This window comes from Oncorhynchus mykiss, chromosome 25 (assembly GCF_057628025.1).
Source record: "Oncorhynchus mykiss isolate SJ-2025 chromosome 25, ASM5762802v1, whole genome shotgun sequence".
NCBI lineage: Eukaryota > Metazoa > Chordata > Actinopteri > Salmoniformes > Salmonidae > Oncorhynchus > Oncorhynchus mykiss.
The window spans coordinates 71,011,254-71,032,085 of record NC_143046.1 but is presented as its reverse complement, the minus strand read 5'-3'; positions in this window follow the sequence as shown (position 1 = coordinate 71,032,085).

Below are 20,832 nucleotides of genomic sequence, written 5' to 3'. Positions count from 1 at the left end.
ATTATTAGGAAATGGAAGACATACAAGACCACTGATAATCTCCCTCGATCTGGGGCTCCACGCAAGATCTCACCCCGTGGGATCAAAATGATCACAAGAACGGTGAGCAAAAATCCCAGAACCACACGGGGGGACCTAGTGAATGAGCTGTTTTAAAGGGAATGCGATAATTAAACTTTTCCAAAAGAAGAAAACAAATCTATATTTTCCTTCCTATCGTCTTAATCATGATCACTAACATTCTCTCAACATTTATGCAACGTATGGAGACCCCTATACACAGCTGTGAAAACAGCCCAGCCAAAACTCTGCAGATCTAAAATGGCTTCATCTTTATGACCGCTGTCCTGGCAGGACCTCTGCCAGAACATTCCATAGGACTGACCGTTCGCTGCTTAGAGGGCAGGCCTATCTATGGGGTATCACTAACAGCATGGCTGGCTGGCCTGGGTAATGCATTACTGTGTGTGTGGGGTCATAAGTGACTCCCTCTATCTTCTTGATTTCCTCTCCCCATGCACTTATGCTTTTCTGGAAGGACTACCTTTTTATGTCTTTCAGTAGCCGCTCTTGGAGGTACACTATATATAAAAACGTATGTGGACACCGCTTCAAATTATTGGGTTTTTCTATTTCAGCCACACCAGTTGCTGACAGATATATAAAATTGAGCACACAGCCATGCAATCTCCATAGACAACCATTGGCAGTAGAGTCCCACATGGGCGAGCCGGCCGAGACATGGGCGCTGTGCAAGCCGGGGCATGGAAGCCTGACGAGCTGGCTAGGCACCTCCGGTTCAATCGGTGGTGACCCAGGACCGACGTAACCACCAACCGGAACGCTAGTACTCCCCGAGGCTTCGTGTGATGGCTTCGGGATTCTGTAAGGACCGACGCTGGACAGGAGAAGCAGGTACGGGGTGTCAGACATTTATTCGGGAACAGGCATGAAAACAAGACAAGAACAGCGTCGGAACACGAACATGAGACAATTAATCCCGAAGCAGGGAACAGAGCTTGGGAACAGACAGATATAGGAAAGATAATGACACAAGTAATTGAGTCCATGTGAGTCCAATGATCGCTGATGCGCAAGACGGGAGGAAGGCAGGTGCGTACTGATGGTGACTTGAGTGCGTAATGCTTGGGATCCTGGCGCCCTCGAGGGCCAGGGGGAGGAAGAGCGGGAGCAGGCATGACAGTCAGGGATGGTTTTCATGATTAGGGCTAGGCCCCTTAAATGCAGTGAAGAGAAGTCTTAGCGCTACAGCATACAATGACATTATAGATGATTCTGTGCTTCTTTTTTTGTGGCAACAGTTTGGGGAAGGCCCTTTCCTATTTCAGCATGACAATCGAATCAAAGTGTATTAGTCACGTGCGCCGAATACAGTAAAATGCTTACTTACAGGCCCTAACCAACAGTGCAATTTTAAAGAAAAAAATTGGTATTAGGTGAACAATAGATAAGTAAAGAAATAAAAACAACAGTCAAAAAACAGTGAATATAACAGTAGCGAGGCTATATAGAGGCACCGGTTAGTCGGGCTAATTGAGGTAATATGTACATGTGGGTATAGTTAAAGTGACTATGCATATATGATAAACAGAGAGGAGCAGCGTAAAAGTGGTGTTGGAGGGTGCCCCCGTGCACAAAGCAAGGTCCATACAGAAATATGTTGTGAAATTGTTGTGGAAGAACTTGACTGGCCTGCACAGAGCACTGACCTCAACCCCATCGAACACCTTTGTGGTGAATTGGAATGCCGGCTGTGAGCCTGGCCTAATTGCCCAACATCAGTACCCACCTCACTAATGCTTATGTGGCTGAAGGGAAGCAAGTCTCTGCAGCAATGTTCCAGCATCTAGTGGAAAGCCTTACTAGAAGAGTGGAGGCTGTTAAGGCTGCAAAGGGAGGACCAACTCCATATTAATGCCCATGATTTTGGAATGAGATGTTCGACAATCAGTTGTCCACATACTATTGGTCATGTAGTGTACTCTGAAGCAAGATTATCCTGGTTAATTTAAGGGTACGGGATTGGGGATGGAATTGGGTTTGGGACCAGAGGGTGGGGGGTGGGGGTGGGGGAGGGAGGGGGGTTAGTCGCTGGAGTTGGGAGCCCTTATCAAAGCCATCAGAAATTCCTTGTCGACAGCCATTCATTGGGCCGGTGGAAAATAAACCAACGCACCCCCACAATGACTGAGTGTTGGGCAGATAACAGTGGGCTGTGGGGGTCCCTTCTCCCCTCTCCCCTTTCTCGCCACGTCTATCACTCCTTACCCTGCCTCTCCATATTTCTTTCCCTCTCTGCCTCTGTCTCTCAGTTTCTCTCTCTGGTGTGACTGAGGGTGGAAACAGAAAGCCTCAGTGTGGGAAGCCACTTGTTATCTGAGAGTCTTGGGAATCAAGCCCTCAGCAGAGGCTTCACTCAGCGCGCTAATGAAAGCTGGACAATTTAGGTGGTTTTGTTCCCAACATAGTTAGACCCCCCATCCATGGTCCTTCTTCCACTCTGCTCCGCTCCCTCCCTTCCTCGTTCAGTCTCCTCCGCAAGCTCATTGCCTCTGCATTTCCCCCAAACAGTGTTGCGATGCCATACCATTACTCTGCCAAATTGATTTTGTTAATTGAAAGATTCAACACAGTCCAGTTTTGTTCATCCAAATTTGTAGCACAAGTGTTTGTCACATTTGACATTGTGGGGACTCTATATACCACAGTAAGTGTCATCCAATAACATGGGTCGTTCCACCAATTCTGTGCCTTTTGAGAAGTGTAACTTGGTAAAAATGGGTCGTTCCACCAATTCTGTGCCTTTTGAGAAGTGTAACTTGGTAAAAATGGGTCGTTACCAATTCTGTGCCTTTTGAGAAGTGTAACATGGTAAAAAAAAAAAAAACGTCTGATTTCACCAAATGTTAACATTCTGTAATAAAGAGCACATGTTCAACTTCATAAAAAACATGTTTTTCCATCTAAAGAGGTTAAATAAATACAAAATTACTATAGTAAATGCCAAATGAATTAAAATGGTTGATTGTAACAGGGTTGGTGATTTCATCTTAAATCAATAACAAATCCCCATGTGACAGGGGGAATGGGAGCTTGTTATTCACAACAGGGAGTGGCATTTGAATGCAAGCTAAATGTATATTTATTTTTTAACACTTATAGATTGTCTATGGGTAAGAGGGTTGACGTGTTATGCCAGACCCACTCAGTTTTCCACCACAAAACACCAGAAAATGGCCAAAGAGAGTAGAAGCAGCTCACCTGCTTTAATACTATGATTTGACTATTAGATGTTCTATGTTTCTTTTGAAGAAAATATTTTAAAAGCAATAGTTTTACCATATTAAAACAAGAGTTCAGTTCACGTAACTGGGTTGACCTTAAAATGAGGGACAGATAAAAATGAATCACTAATTGTCACGGTCGTCCTCCTCTTCATCTGAAGAGGAGAGGCGAGATGGATCGGAGGACCAAAATGCGGCGTGGTATGTGTTCATCATTTATTTTAATAAAGAAAACACTGAACACTGAAAGACTATACAAAAACAATAAACGAAATAACAACCGTGACGCTAATGCTGAAACAAGCAATCAACATAGACAATCACTCACAAACAAACAGTGCAACCCAGGCTACCTAAGTATGAACTAATGACACCTGCCTCTGATTGAGAACCATACTAGGCCGAAACATAGAAATCCCAAATCATAGAAAATCAAACATAGACTGCCCACCCAACTCACGCCCTGACCATACTAAATAAATACAAAACAAAGGAAATAAAAGGTCAGAACGTGACACCAATCACATGAAATAAATAATAATCTTCCGAAATGACTTTGTCAAAGCAACAAAATAACTTGGGCTATACAATGATGGTGAAAACTTGAAGAAATGTTGGGGTTAAGTAGGTTCATTTTGACACTTCAGCAAGTATTTTATCCCTATAAAAAATCAGATGTATTTTATTTTCTATATTTTCAAATTCAATATTGGTGCACAATTTCGACTTATAATATCAAAGTTGAGTTGTTTTCTTCAAAATTCAGCTCCACCCTCAAAAGTATACAGGTTATGATAGGCATTTCTGTAAAACTCACACATGGCCTTTTAAACTAAAGGAATTTTCTCTATAGAAGATTTACATTTCTCAAATTGAACAATATCCACTAACTCCACCTTTGTTTGCCACATTTTTTAAGTTCACCATCTGCAGGTAACTGACTTCGCTCCATGTCTTGGTTCTCACAGTGGAGTGTAGTCCTACTCAGCTGCAGCAGGCCTTGTAAATGTCAGAAGTTAAGACCTAGCCGCTGGGCATCCGGTGATGGCTCAGCTCCCTTTGTGATGGGACTGTGACTGGTTGGGGCGATGTGCAACGGCCCCTCCCATCCACTTTCACCTGTGATATTGTCTGGTGTGGGGTCGGTGAGGTAGGGGTGAATGGGGGAAAAGTTGGGAGGGGAAATTTGAAGAGGAGGCAGTGAAATGTCCCCACGGGGCATGGGTTCCTGTAGCTCGATATCTCAGCGGGCTTTGCGGGCCTCCAGAGAGGGGTTAAATGAAGCTGGGGCTGTCTGACGGACAAAGGCCGCAGGTCAGCGTCAATCCCTTTGATCCAACCCTGCACTCTTCAGACCACAGATCTAGACCTTTTTGTTTCACCTTGCCTTTCTTTCTTCCCCAGGCTAGCCCCAGGTTTACCCCTTTCAATCTACCCCTGTCAATGAAGTTACACAAAGTATTGAGTCACCAGAGTGAAGAGGTTTCAAAGAGAAGGCAGATGGGGTTCAATGTCTCCCAGGTCCCCAGTGAGGAGATAGATACAGACTCTATCAGTCCACAGGACCGGCTGCAGACTGCAGAACACTTTAGAAGACACACACAAAAAAGACAGGGCATTGTGTGGACCATGGGGACCTGTGGAGGAGAAAGGAGAGGAATCAATCGACGCATGCGCAAATTCCCCCCTATTGCGAGAAGATTTTCCACCCTTTTCATGCTTTTGTTTGTATTATTGTTGGAAGTGTACCTTAATGTAAAGCAGATGTCAAGAAAATGCACCTAAGTATTTAGGGTTGTAATTTTACGATTCGGAAGCCAAAAAAGCAGCATGAAGAAATACAGCTTTCAAACATGTTTTTTCTTTTAATGCTCTAAAGGGGGAAAGAATTTATTTTGGATCCAAATGCGGCTCCTTTGCAGGTGCAGTAAGACAGAGAAGAACAAACATGGTTTGAGTTTGCCTGCCGGCCGTCCGTCCTGTCCCCCTAGCCAAAACATTCAAGAGGAGCTCTGCTCAATCCCGTCTCCCAGGTCTGCTCCTATAAATCCCCAGAAGCACCTGACACTCTGGCCTCCTCCGGTCCCACTGTGCCTAAAGACCCTGAACGTGTGAGACGATCACAGCCTCATTGACATGGCAGATTTGTGTGCTGGCTGGGGCCCACCAAAAGAAAAGCCCATTTCATTTGAATGGCTGGCTTTCATAAAAGCGATAAAACTCAGCGGCTTAAAGCTAACTTTTAGGTTCCTTGCTTGCCCTCTCTTGAACTACACAATGCCAAGACACGTAAGTGGAAACACTAGTTAGTGTGGATGAGAATTGAGACACAAAGAGTCAAAAAAAATTCTGAGCTAGTCGAAAGTCGATTTTTGTAGCATTTGCGTCAGCAAACCAAAACCCCTGGTGAACCTGCCCAGTGTGCACCAGCATTCCTAAGAATGTGAGTTACGATGATTGGTGGTTGGAACCAAAATAAGCGCCTGATTTCTGAGCCACCCATTCTGAGCCTGTTATGAGACAGAACACCATTAATAGTGTTGGTTAAGGACTCATCTCTCTCATACAGCTTGGTTCGTAGATATTTACTGTTGTTGATAATAAGTCAATGTATTACAGTGTATTAAACCTGGTATAGTCTACAGCCACCAAGTGGATTATTACTGCTTTTAATTGCTTAATTTTTGTCCAGATGTTTACCCAGATGCTTAGTCCGTGTGCAGGTTTGAGTTTGCGTGGTTTTGTATATATGCGTGTCCTGTATACATGCATATAGATGTGTGTAGTTGTGTGTGTGGTGGTGTGTGTGTGTGTGTGTGTGTGGGGGGGGGGGGGGTTTAAAGAGATGCTGAGGGCCACAGGGGCTAGCTGGAATTCGAGGCTTGCAATGGAGGCCTCTGTGGCGTTAATGGATTAACAGCCCGGCCTGGCATGCTAATGGTGATTGTCTGTGATGTAATGGGCTTTTAATTAGGTCACCTCTGAGCTTGACCCTCTTGTAATGAGGGGGGCAGAGCGGGGGGGGGGGGGGGGGGGGTTGGTGATAGCACCCTGACCTGCAGGTGTGAACAGGCCAGGACTGGACATTCCAGGCATTCTCAGCTCAGCATCCCCTCTCCCCCTCCTCTCACTATGGGTGGACACACAGAGAAACAATTGGAGCCACATTTCATGCTCCCTCCAATGTGCCTTTGCAGTTTTTTGCCTTTGTAATTGCTATTACTCAGGCACTCAGCACCCTTAAGCCACCTCTATCTGTCTCCCCCCCTCTCTATTGCTCTCTCTCCAGCTGAAAGCTGCCGCTTTGGCACAAAGTGGCGTACTGATACCACCCCACAACCTGCCTTTGACGGAACAAAATGCCTCTTTATTTCAGACGAGAGAACAACTCTCACTGTGCCACTCAGCTTGCGGAGTCGTAGAGGGACAAATCCATCTGCAGTCATTAGAAGTGCCCTGTGAAAGGATTCCAGGACTAATGCCAGCACTTTGATTGCCCTATTTATGGGCACTGCATTATCATAAATATTGCATGGTTATTTTAAAACAGGGTTTTTACAATGTGTCACTAAATGTGGTGTTGGTCAAACTGTAAATGAGGAATTCTCTTAAGATTGTGTCAGTTGTGTCGTGGGGTTTGGGGGATAGGGTACAGGTTTGGGGGTTGATGTATGGACTACCTGAACCAAACACTCTGTAGTGACTTACTGTAAGATGCAAAGGGCTCTGCACTGGTTGACTCCTCTAATTCACACTGTTTGAGCAGATGATGTTCCATTTATATTGACATTTAGGGCTATAGGGACATACAGTAGGGTTATAATCATAATGTTTAAGTGCTGTCGGGACTATGGTGCTGGCATATTGATAAAAATAAATCTGCGATGACGGTCGTTTGTGTCACGTCTACTCCTGCTCCTCCTTTCCGGCGTTCTACAGTATGTCGCCGGTATAATAACCACCGATCCTGGGATCCATCATTACGCACACCTGTTATCAATCATTACGCGCACCTGCACGTCATCATGAGAAACCCCTGGACTCCATTACCTTACTTATTACCTCCCCTATATCTGGCACTCCGTTAGGTTCTTTCTCCATTCACCATTGATCCTGTGTTTATGCAAATACACTACTGTTATGTTGTCTCGTTCTATGATTGTTGTTTTATTAAATGACTCAAACAATGAGTTTTATTAAATGACTCAAACAATGGAAGCAGCAGGATAACAAAATATCTCCCAGACGGTCGACGAGCAGGGATACCTTCTACCTCAACAAGTCCATTCATCAGGAGAACATCCCCTTCATTACCAGTGCACCAGTTCACAAGATCTTCATCGGCCTCCCCTGCTTCAACGCCATAACCCAACCATCTCATGGTCGAGGATGAGAATCAGACTGGTCATCCGAATGCTGGAGGACCTGCACCCCATCCCCTGTGGTTCCACGTCGGTTGAGAGTTTTGCGGTTGCCCTTCAGCCCAACATCCAGGGAGTATTCTCCAAGACCTGCTCCACCTGTCTTCCTCCTCATCGCCCCTGGGACTGTGCTGATAAGATGTTTTGTTGATCATATGTAGGTGAAATGTTCACTGTGATGCATGTCCCCCATTCTGTTACTCTATCTTTCAGTGAAAACTATCAATGGATGGATGTGACTGATGTTAGCTTAGCTGACATCAGGTTAAGAGACCGAGTGCTTTGAAAAGACTGCAGGGACAGTCAGACACCCCAAGGTGATAAGCAGACTCTCTCTCTCTCTTATTTCTGTGGCCTAGACTCATAAAGATCCTATAAAAGAGCTTGTCTTAATGAGGAGCTCTTTATGAGGTTCTCATTGGGCCTCTGGGGGATAATCAGACTGCAGTAGGAAGTCGACTGTGTTGATTGCCTACCCCTTTCCTCAGTGGTGGTCTGGTCAGCTGTAACCCCCCTCCACCCTTCGGAATTGCTCCTGTGTTTAGTTATTCCCTGATAAGTCAGCTGGTGCTCAGTGTGCAGGCAGGCGACTTGTGGGTCTTATTTGCCCCCCCCTTGGCCTAGTCGGCTGCGGCTCTTTTATGAGGTCCGGCTGGGCTGTGTGCTCCTCAGCCCTGGGTCTTCCTCCTCTCCCCAGGTAGGTCATTGTGCCCCTGAGCTTTACGCCTTCCTTTCCCCTCCTTCTCGTGGACTGAGTCCTGCTGGAGACATGTTCTGAGGGCTTGATGTGGTGTGGGTGGACTAAGACACGGAGAGACCCCCAAGCAGGCAGCTAATTGGGATGTATTACATGTGGTGTGGCGGAGAGGTGCTGTGTGTGGCATAGTAATTAACAAATATATATATATTTAACTAGGCTAGTCAGTTAAGAACAAATTCTTATTTACAATGATGTGTGTGGTGTACATGAGGGAGGTATGGTAAAGTAGGCCTGGCAACCTGGTGGTTTATGTTTATTTTCTATGTGATTGGCACATTATTTTAGACAGATGCAAGCTTATAAGGATACTTCTGGACTTTGGCAACGAAGCCTTTTATCTACTTCCCAATAGTCAGATGATGAACTCATGGATTCCATTTTTATGTCACTGCATCCAGTATGAAGGAAGTTTGTTAGTTTCGTGAGCCAATGCTAATTAGCGTAAGCTCAGCAACTGGAAGTCTATGGTATCTACTAGCATGCTAGTAGTAACCATAGACTTCTAGTCATTGCGCTAACGCTAGTGAGAAACTTCCTTCAAACTGCACACAGAGACTTAAAATAGGTATCCACATGTTCATCTGACTCCTGAAGATCCTGAAAATCCTGAAGAATCCTGTTAAAAACAACATCTGCCAATAAGAGGGACTCAGTCAATGCTGTTGGCCATTAAAAATAAATATGACTTTCAACTTTATTAAATCAAATCAAATTTCATTGGTCACATACACATGGTTAGTAGATGTTATTGTGAGTGTATCGAAATTCTTGTGCTTCTAGTTCTGACAGGGCAGCAATATCTAACAAGTAATCTAACAATCTAACAATTCCACAACAACTACCAAATACACACAAATCTAAGTAAAGGAATGGAATAAGACTATATAAATATATGGATGAGCAATGATAGAGCGGCAATAGATACAATAGATGGTATAAAATACAGTATATGCATATGAGATGAGTAATGCAAGATATGTAAACATTATTAAAGTGACATTATTAAAGTGACTAGTGATCCATTTATTAAAGTGGCCAATGATTTCAAGTCTGTAAGTAGGCAGCAGCCTCTGTGTTAGTGATGACTGTTTAACAGGCTGATGACCTTGAGATAGAAACTGTTTTTCAGTCTCTCGGTCCCAGCTTTGATGCACCTGTACTGACCTCGCCTTCTGGATGGTAGCGGGGTGAACAGGCAGTGGCTCGGGTGGTTGTCCTTGATGATCTTTTTGGCCTTCCTGTGACATTGGGTGCTGTAGATGTCCTGGGGGGCAGGTAGTTTGCCCCCGGTGATGCGTTATGCAGACCCCACCACAGTCTGAAGAGCCCTGCGGTTGTGGGTGGTGCAGTTGCCGTACCAGGCGGTGATACAGCGCGACAGGATGCTCTCAATTGTACACCTGTAAAAGTTTGTGAGTGTTTTAGGTGACAAGCCAAATTTCTTCAGCCTCCTGAGGTTGAAGAGGTGCTGTTGTGCCTTCTTCACCACACTGTCTGTGTGGGTGGACAATTTCAGTTTGTCCGTGATGTGTACGCCAAGGAACTTAAAACTTTCCACCTTCTCCACTGCTGTCCCGTTGATGTGGATTGGGGGGTGCTCCCTCTGCTGTTTCCTAAAGTCCACAAAACAATAAAAAATAATATGTTTGCTTGTGTGTGTAGCTTTGCTAGTAGATCTGCAGACTGAACTATACTGAACAACAATATAAACGCCACATAAAGTGTTGGTCCCATTTTTCATGAGCTGAAATTAAAGATCCCTGAAAAGTTGCATACACACAAAAAGCTTATCTCAAATTTTGTGCACACATTTGTTTACATCCCTGTTAGTTTATGAAAATGTATCCTTTGCCAAGATAATCCATTCACCTGACAGGTGTGGCATTTCAAGACACTGATTAAACAGCATGATGATTGCATAGGTGCACCTTAAGCTGGGGACAATAGAAGGCCACTCTAAAATGTGAAGTTTTGTCACACAACACAATGCCACAGATGTATCAAGTTTTGAGGGAGTGTGCAATTGGCATGCTGACTTCAGGAATGTCCACCAGAGCTGTTGCCAGAGAATTGAATCTTAATTTCTCTACCATAAGCCGCATCAAACATTGCGGCACATCCAACGGGCCTCACAACAGCAGACCACACCAAGCTGGTGAAACCGTGGTTTTGCACAACCAAAGAATTTCTGCACGCACTGTCAGAAGCTGTCTCAGGGTACTCATCTGCATGCACGTCGTCCTCACCAGAGTCTTAACTTGACTTCAGTTCGATGTCGTACCCGACGTCAGCAGACAAATGCTTACCTTCGATGGCCACTGCTTCACTGGAGAAGTGTCACGAATGAATCCCGGTTTCAACTGTAACCGGCAGATTGCGTAGTGTGGGTGAGAAGTTTACAGATGTCGACGTTGTGAACAGAGTGCCCCATGGTGGCGGTGGGATTATGGTATGGGCAGGCATAAGGTACGAACACAATTGTATTTTATCGATGGCAATTTGAATGCACAGAGACACCGTGATGAGATCCTGAGGCCCATTGTCGTGCCATTCATCCGCGGTCATCATCTCATGTTTCAGCATGATAATGCAAGGCCCCATATTGTAAGGATCTGTGCACAATTCCTGGAAGCTGAAAATGTCCCAGTTCTTCCATGGCCTGCATAGTCACCAGACATGTCACCCATTCAGCACGCTTGGGATGCTCTGGATTGATGTGTACGACAGCGTGTTCCAGTTCAGGCCAGTGTCCAGCAACTTCACAAAGCCAATGAAGAGGAGTGGGACAACATTCCACAGGCCACAATCAACAGCCTGATCAACTTTATGCAAAGGAGATGTGTCGCGCTGCCTGAGGCAAATGGTATATCAGCATCTGTATTCCCGGTCATGTGAAATCCATAGATTAGGGTCTAATGAATTCATTTCAATTGACTGATTTCCTTATATGAACTGTAACTCAGTAAATCATTGACATTTTGCATGTTGCATTTATATTTTCGTTCAGTATAGAACATTTACTTAGTTGCTTAAGTGGCTAATGAAGATGAATTTGATGTGTTGCTTCTAGCGATTAAAGCAGTGTTTATCAATGTCATGTAAGCTTCAGTGAGAACGAGGGTGAAAACCAATCCCTTAACAGATGTTTATTTCTCAGGTCAGAGGGCACTTTCTGTTTACATCGAGGGTTAGAGGAAAGGGGGGAATTGTTTAGAATTGGAAATGCTGGTGTAGGCAATTACTGTAATTAAATTAATTTTCTGTTTTCCTTCTTTTTCTCTCTCTCTCTCGTTTTTTGTTCCCCCCCCCAAAAAATGAATTCATGCCATTATTAATTTAATTTAATTATTAATTAATTTAATTATTAATTTAATTTAATTAATATTAATTTCAGAGGAGGGCTGTGAAATAACCACAGCTCCGTCTGCTCTGAGCGAGTAGAGGGGGCTTAGTTCTGGCCCCAGGACCCTCTAAATGGCCTGTGGTTTGTGATTAGGAATAGATATGTAAATGTGGGTATGTTTGTTGGAGAAACTGTAACTGGCCAGCTGCTTTGAATAACAGTGTCTAAAGTTATGCCTTTAAATTCTTGGCAAGTGATGCAAAAAGGGGAGGAATAGAGAGGTTAGAGGCATAGCCTTTGGGAAACGGGATGATGGTTTAGACCAAAACAAGTGGTCTCTGGTTTCACTCAGATGCGACCCTATTATCAGCAGAAAGAGAGTGATGGTATGGTACATGTAAATGTATATTTCTATAGTGTGTGTGTGTGTGTGTGTGTGTGTGTGTGTGTGTGTGTGTGTGTGTGTGTGCGTGCGTGCTTGGGGCCATGAGGTTGAAGGTCAGGTCTAAAGATGCTGGTACTGGATGGGGGATGTAGCTATTAGGTCCGAGATGCAGACATGAGGGAAGAGTGAAATCTACTCTTAAGTCCTAATGATGTTTTCTTTTGCAGGGAAAAATCTAAACATGTCTGTCGTTCAGTAATGTGACCCTAGGTGGGGTCGTGGTCTGGTCCTTATTGGAAAGTCTTGTGTTTCTGTTACTGAAGCTTGAAACAACACATTTTCACTGGCTAAACTGGTAAGGGAGGAGAGAGAGAGAGAGAGAGAGAGAGAGAGAGAGAGAGAGAGAGAGAGACCTCACAGAGCCCCAGGACTGCAACACAAGTAGACCCAACCAAATCATGAGAAAAGAAAAAGATAATTACTTGACACATTGGAAAGAATTTACAAAACAACAGAGCAAACTAGAATGATATTTGGCCCTAAACAGAGAGTACACAGTGGCAGAATACCTGCCCACTGTGACTGACCCAAAATGAAGGAAATCTTTGACTATGTGCACACTCATTGCGCATAGCCTTGCTATTGAGAAAGGCCGCCGAAGGCAGACCTGGCTCTCAAGTGAAGACAGACTATGTGTACACTGCCCACAAAAGGTGGAAACTGAGATGCACTTCCTAACCTCCATATTAGAGACACATACAGTGGGTATAGAAAGTCACCACCCTCTTTCAAAATGTTCACCTTTTGTTGTCTTACAGCCTGAAATGAAAACACAGAAAATTAGACTTTTTCCATATTTTTTTACACACAGTAACGCACAATATCCAAGAGAATTTATTTTCTCTAAAAAACTGAAAACTAATAAAAATTAAAACAGTAAAATACCCTATTTGACATACAAACATATGATATGGGATTGTCCTGAGGTTTATGAGTTTTGGAGGAAAGTGTTGTATAATCTCTCTGACATGATTGATAAAACTGTACTTCTTGAACCAATTATGCTGTTGCTTAACGATGATACCGGTATGCAGCTGAATGAGAAACAGGGAAAAGTGTTGCTGGCTGGGTTGACTGCTGCCAAAAAACTTGTTCAGAACTGGGTGCCACCACATGACCTACATATTAGGAAATGGCTAGCATACTTTCAGGATGTAATTATGTCGGAGTTATCCACTGCCTATATGAATAAAGCCAGTCCTAGCACTCTGGAAACATGGAAAGTAGCTGCCTAAGAAATCTCAAAACTGTTGGATGAGATGTAAAATGCTTAATTGATGGTGTTGTATTAGCAAATGACTATGCTGTGTATATTCTAATGTAGTGCAATTTGTTTATTTTATTTAAGGGTGTATATTTGGAATGGGTGGGAATAAAAAAAACGTTAAAAAAAAGTAAAGTTAGTAAGTAATAAATACAATAAAAAAAAGGGGAAAATTGTAATGTCATTTTTCTGATTTGTTTTGCCCTTGTGGCCAAATTAAAACTATTTTAAAAAATTAAATACCCTATTTGGATAAGTGACTCCCCCTTAGAATTGCAATTGCAAAATTGCTGAAGTATAGCCAACCACATTCCAGATAAAAAATCAAGCTAATTGGCTTCCATCTGTGATCAATTGTGGTGACTTTGATTAGTTCAGAATAAAAGCAGTTGTTGATAGAGAACTCCACTCCTTAGTAGAGCAATTCAAAGTAAAGAATCCACTATGGGCAGAACTGTACTTTCAAATCAAATCAAATCAAATAATTTCAAATTTTATTTGTCACATACACATGGTTAGCAGATGTTAATGCGAGTGTAGCGAAATGCTTGTGCTTCTAGTTCCGACAATGCAGTAATAACCAACAAGTAATCTAACTAACAATTCCAAAACTACTACCTTATAGACACAAGTGTAAGGGGATAAAGAATATGTACATAAAGATACATGAATGAGTGATGGTACAGAGCGGCATAGGCAAAGTGGCATAGTTAAAGTGGCTAGTGATACATGTATTACGTAAAGATGCAGTAGATGATATAGAGTACAGTATATACATATACATATGAGATGAATAATGTAGGGTATGTAACATTATATTAGGTAGCATTGTTTAAAGTAGCTAGGGATATATTTTACATCATTTCCCATCAATTCCCATTATTAAAGTGGCTGGAGTTGAGTCAGTGTGTTGGCAGCAGCCACTCAATGTTAATGGTGGCTGTTTAACAGTCTGATGGCCTTGAGATAGAAGCTGTTTTTCAGTCTCTCGGTCCCAGCTTTGATGCACCTGTACTGACCCCGCCTTCTGGATGATAGCGGGGTGAACAGGCAGTGGCTCGGGTGGTTGTTGTCGTTGATGATCTTTATGGCCTTCCTGTGACATCGGGTGGTGTAGGTGTCCTGGAGGGCAGGTAGTTTGCCCCCGGTGATGCGTTGTGCAGACCTCACTACCCTCTGGAGATCCTTACGGTTGTGGGCGGAGCAGTTGCCGTACCAGGCGGTGATACAGCCCGACAGGATGCTCTCGATTGTGCATCTGTAGAAGTTTGTGAGTGCTTTAGGTGACAAGCCGAATTTCTTCAGCCTCCTGAGGTTGAAGAGGCGCTGCTGCGCCTTCTTCACGATGCTGTCTGTGTGGGTGGACCAATTCAGTTTGTCTGTGATGTGTATGCCGAGGAACTTAAAACTTACTACCCTCTCCACTACTGTTCCATCGATGTGGATAGGGGGGTGTTCCCTCTGCTGTTTCCTGAAGTCCACAATCATCTCCTTAGTTTTGTTGACGTTGAGTGTGAGGTTATTTTCCTGACACCACACTCCGAGGGCCCTCACCTCCTCCCTGTAGGCCGTCTCGTCGTTGTTGGTAATCAAGCCTACCACTGTTATGTCGTCCGCAAACTTGATGATTGAGTTGGAGGCGTGCGTGGCCACGCAGTCGTGGGTGAACAGGGAGTACAGGAGAGGGCTCAGAACGCACCCTTGTGGGGCCCCAGCGTTGAGGATCAGCGGGGTGGAAATGTTGTTGCCTACCCTCACCACCTGGGGGCGGCCCTTCAGGAAGTCCAGTACCCAGTTGCACAGGGCGGGGTCGAGACCCAGGGTCTCGAGCTTGATGACGAGCTTGGAGGGCACTATGGTGTTAAATGCCGAGCTGTAGTCGATGAACAGCATTCTCACATAGGTATTCCTCTTGTCCAGATGGGTTAGGGCAGTGTGCAGTGTGGTTGAGATTGCATCGTCTGTGGACCTATTTGGGCGGTAAGCAAATTGGAGTGGGTCTAGGGTGTCAGGTAGGGTGGAGGTGATATGGTCCTTGACTAGTCTCTCAAAGCACTTCATGATGACGGAAGTGAGTGCTATGGGCGGTAGTCGTTTAGCTCAGTTACCTTAGCTTTCTTGGGAACAGGAACAATGGTGGCCCTCTTGAAGCATGTGGGAACAACAGACTGGGATAGGGATTGATTGAATATGTCCGTAAACACACCAGCCAGCTGGTCTGCGCATGCTCTGAGGGCGCGGCTGGGGATGCCGTCTGGGCCTGCAGCCTTGCGAGGGTTGATACGTTTAAATGTTTTCCTCACCTCGGCTGCAGTGAAGGAGAGTCCGCATGTTTTAGTTGCGGGCCGTGTCAGTGGCACTGTATTGTCCTCAAAGCGGGCAAAAAAGTTATTTATAGTCTGCCTGGGAGCAAGACATCCTGGTCCGTGACTGGGCTGGTTTTCTTTTTGTAATCCGTGATTGACTGTAGACCCTGCCACATACCTCTTGTGTCTGAGCCGTTGAATTGAGATTCTACTTTGTCTCAATACTGACGCTTAGCTTGTTTGATTGCCTTGCGGAGGGAATAGTTACACTGTTTGTATTCGGTCATGTTTCCGGTCACCTTGCCCTGATTAAAAGCAGTGGTTCGGGCTTTCAGTTTCACGCGAATGCTGCCGTCAATCCACGGTTTCTGGTTTGGGAATGTTTTAATCGTTGCTATGGGAACGACATCTTCAACGCACGTTCTAATGAACTCGCTCACCGAATCAGCGTATTCGTCAATGTTGTTGTCTGACGAAATACGAAACATATCCCAGTCCACGTGATGGAAGAAGTCTTGGAGTGTGGAATCAGATTGGTCGGACCAGCGTTGAACAGACCTCGGCGCGGGAGCTTCTTGTTTTAGTTTCTGTCTGTAGGCAGGGATCAACAAAATGGAGTCGTGGTCAGCTTTTCCGAAAGGAGGGCGGGGCAGGGCCTTATATGCGTCGCGGAAGTTAGAATAGCAGTGATCCAAGGTTTTTCCAGCCCTGGTTGCGCAATCGATATGCTGATAAAATTTAGGGAGTCTTGTTTTCAGATTAGCCTTGTTAAAATCCCCAGCTACAATGAATGCAGCCTCCGGATAAATGGATTCCAGTTTGCAAAGAGTCAAATAAAGTTTGTTCAGAGCCATCGATGTGTCTGCTTGGGGGGGAATATATACGGCTGTGATTATAATCGAAGAGAATTCCCTTGGTAGATAATGCGGTCGACATTTGATTGTGAGGAATTCTAAATCAGGTGAACAGAAGGACTTGAGTACCTGTATGTTGTTATGATCACACCACGTCACTGTTACGTTCCCCAGTTTATGTGTTGTAGTTTGTGTATTTGCATGTGTTTTCTTTCAGGAAATGGCTTCCTGAAATCCCTCAAGCAGCTGATTGGTCGACTCCAGGGCTAATTGGAGAGCTGACCCCGCCCCCTCGTCAAGACACAGCTGTCTCCAAAGACACAGCTGTCTCCAGTTACATTCATTCTGAAGCTATATAAAAGCCAGTGTTCTGTTCAGGAAAGAGAGATTTGGAGGTAGAGATTTTTGCTAGAGATTTGCTGGGAGGTCATTGCATAGGGATTTTGCTAGAGAGATTTGCTAGAGATTTTTTTTGCTGGGAGGTCATTGCAGAGCGATTGTTTGTGATATAGAGATTTTGCTAGAGGTAGATTTTGCTGGAGGTTGGGATTGCTGAGGTTGATTTTGCTGGGAGTTCATTGCTGGGAAGTTGGTGTGTTTTGTGAGTTTGTCGCTCAGATAGAGCTTATTTGATGTCCTTTGTTTCTTAGTTTGTTTGTGAAATTGTTTAATATTCTGTTTCATTTGTTCCCAGGGGGGAAGGGGAAGGCACCTTGGGAGTGCTTAGGCAAGAGGCCCGCGGGCATACATATACCCGTAGTATATTCACTGTCTAGGCACACTAGGTAAGACCTGGGCGGACCACCCCCTGTATTTTGGCTAGGGCACCAGGTGGTGCTAAATTAGGTAAGTAGTGGGTAGGCAGGTAAGATAGGAGAGGAGGGGCTTTGAGATTTACTTTCTTTGCTTTGGTTCCGTCCAGCCCCTTTTCCCCATATTACCGTGTAAAGGAATAAAGTCCTTGTAAACGGTACCACATTCTGTCTGTCTGTCATTCTTACTCGCACCTACAGTCCATACCTTTTTCGCTTCACGGAGACTTTAGTTGTAGCATGGTGTTGCGTTCCCTCTTCATAGAGGCGTGCGTAACAGTCACGTTAACCATGAATCATACGCCCCCGCCCCTCTTCTTACCAGAAAGATGTTTGTTCCTGTCGGCGCGATGCGTGGAGAAACCAGCTGGCTGCACCGATTCCGATAGCGTCTCTCCAGTGAGCCATGTTTCCGTGAAGCAAAGAACGTTACAGTCCCTGATGTCCCTCTGGAATGCTACCCTTGCTCGGATTTCATCAACCTTGTTGTCAAGAGACTGGACATTGGCGAGAAGAATGCTAGGGAGTGGTGCATGATGTGCCCGTCTCCGGAGTCTGACCAGAAGACCGCTCCGTTTCAAAAGATCTACGAGATAAAGTTGTGGAAAAGCACAAGTCAGGGGATAGATATATAAAGATTTCAAAGGCTTTGTCTATCCCTCAGAGCACAGTTAAGACCATTATTACGAAGTGGAAGGTGTGTGGCACCACCCAGACCCTGCATAGATCAGGCCTCCCTCCAAACTGGATGACCTGGCAAGGAGGAGACTGAACAGAGGCTACCAAGAAGCCAATGGTGACTTTGAAGGCGCTTCAGGTCTTTACGGCAAAGACTGGACAATGAGTGTATGTGACCACCATATCACAAGCGCTCCACAAATCTGGCCTCTATGGGAGGGTGGCAAGAAAAAAAACACTCCTCAAAAAAAGCCACATCAAGTCTTGTTTGAGCTTTGCCAAAAAAGCACATGGTAGATTCTGTGGCCAAGTGGCAAAAGGTGCTGTGGTCAGATGAGACCAGAATTTAACTTTTTGACCTGAACGCAAAACGATATGTCTGGAGAAAACCCATTACATCTTTCAAATCAAAATCATATCAAATTTATTTATATAGCCCTTCGTACATTAGCTGATATCTCAAAGTGCTGTACAGAACCCCAGCCTAAAACCCCAAACAGCAAGCAATGCAGGTGTAGAAGCACGGTGGCTAGGAAAAACTCCCTAGAAAGGCCAAAACCTAGGAAGAAACCTAGAGAGGAACCAGGCTATGTGGGGTGGCCAGTCCTCTTCTGGCTGTGCCGGGTGGAGATTATAACAGAACATGGCCAAGATGTTCAAATGTTCATAAATGACCAGCATGGTCGAATAATAATAAGGCAGAACAGTTGAAACTGGAGCAGCAGCACAGTCAGGTGGTATGGGGACAGCAAGGAGTCCTCATGTCAGGTATTCCTGGGGCATGGTCCTAGGGCTCAGGTCCTCCGAGAGAGAGAAAGAAAGAGAGAATTAGAGAGAGCATATGTGGGATGGCCAGTCCTCTTCTGGCTGTGCCGGGTGGAGATTATAACAGAACATGGCCAAGATGTTCAAATGTTCATAAATGACCAGCATGGTCGAATAATAATAAGGCAGAACAGTTGAAACTCGAGCAGCAGCACGGCCAGGTGGACTGGGGACAGCAAGGAGTCATCATGTCAGGTAGTCCTGGGGCATGGTCCTAGGGCTCAGGTCCTCCGAGAGAGAGAAAGAGAGAAGGAGAGAATTAGAGAACGCACACTTAGATTGACCCTAGCCCCCCGACACATAAACTACTGCAGCGTAAATACTGGAGGCTGAGACAGGAGGGGTCAGGAGACACTGTGGCCCCATCCAAGGACACCCCCGGACAGGGCCAAACAGGAAGGATATAACCCCACCCACTTTGCCAAAGCACAGCCCCCACACCACTAGAGGGATATCTTCAACCACCAACATACCATCCTGAGACAAGGCTGAGTATAGCCCACAAAGACCTCCGCCACGGCACAACCCAAGGGGGGGGGGGGGGGGTGCGCCAATCCAGACAGGATGACCACATCAGTGAATCAACCCACTCAGGTGACGCACCCCCTCCAGGGACGGCATGAGAGAGCCCCAGTAAGCCAGTGACTCAACCCCTGTAATAGGGTTAGAGGCAGAGAATCCCAGTGGAAAGAGGGGAACCGGCCAGGCAGAGACAGCAAGGGCGGTTCGTTGCTCCAGAGCCTTTCCGTTCACCCTCCCACTCCTGGGCCAGACTACACTCAATCATATGACCCACTGAAGAGATGAGTCTTCAGTAGAGACTTAAAGGTTGAGACCAAGTTTGCGTCTCTGACATGGGTAGGCAGACCGTTCCATAAAAATGGAGCTCTATAGGAGAAAGCCCTGCCTCCAGCTGTTTGCTTAGAAATTCTAGGGACAATAAGGAGGCCTGCGTCTTGTGAGCGTAGCGTACATGTAGGTATGTACGGCAGGACCAAATCAGAGAGATAGGTAGGAGCAAGCCCATGTAATGCTTTGTAGGTTAGCAGTAAAACCTTGAAATCAGCCCTTGCTTTGACAGGAAGCCAGTGTAGAGAGGCTAGCACTGGAGTAAAATGATCACATTTTTTGGTTCTAGTCAGGATTCTAGCAGCCGTATTTAGCACTAACTGAAGTTTATTTAGTGCTTTATCCGGGTAGCCGGAAAGTAGAGCATTGCAGTAGTGTAACCTAGAAGTGACAAAAGCATGGATACATTTTTCTGCATCATTTTTGGACAGAAAGTTTCTGATTTTTGCAATGTTACGTAGATGGAAAAAAGCTGTCCTTGAAACAGTCTTGATATGTTCTTCAAAAGAGAGATCAGGGTCCAGAGTAACGCCGAGGTCCTTCACAGTTTTATTTGAGACGACTGTACAACCATTAAGATTAATTGTCAGATTCAACAGAAGATCTCTTTGTTTCTTGGGACCTAGAATCTTTCCACCCAAAGAACACCATTCCTAAAGCACGGCGGTGGCAGCATCCTGTTGTGGGGTGTTTCTCTTCAGCAGGGACTGGAGCACTTGTCAGAATAGAATGGAAAATGGACAGTGCAAAATATGGAGAGATTCTTGAGGAGAACCTGCAGGCCTCTGCCAGGAAGTTGAAATGGGGAAGGTGGTTCACGTTTCAACATGACAATAACCCAAAGCACACCGCCAAAGCAACCATACAGTGGCTGAAGGACAAAAAGGTGAATGTCCTTGAGTGGCCTAGTCAGCCCTGACCTAAATCCCAATGAGAATCTGTGGAATGACTTGAAGAGTGCAGTCCATGA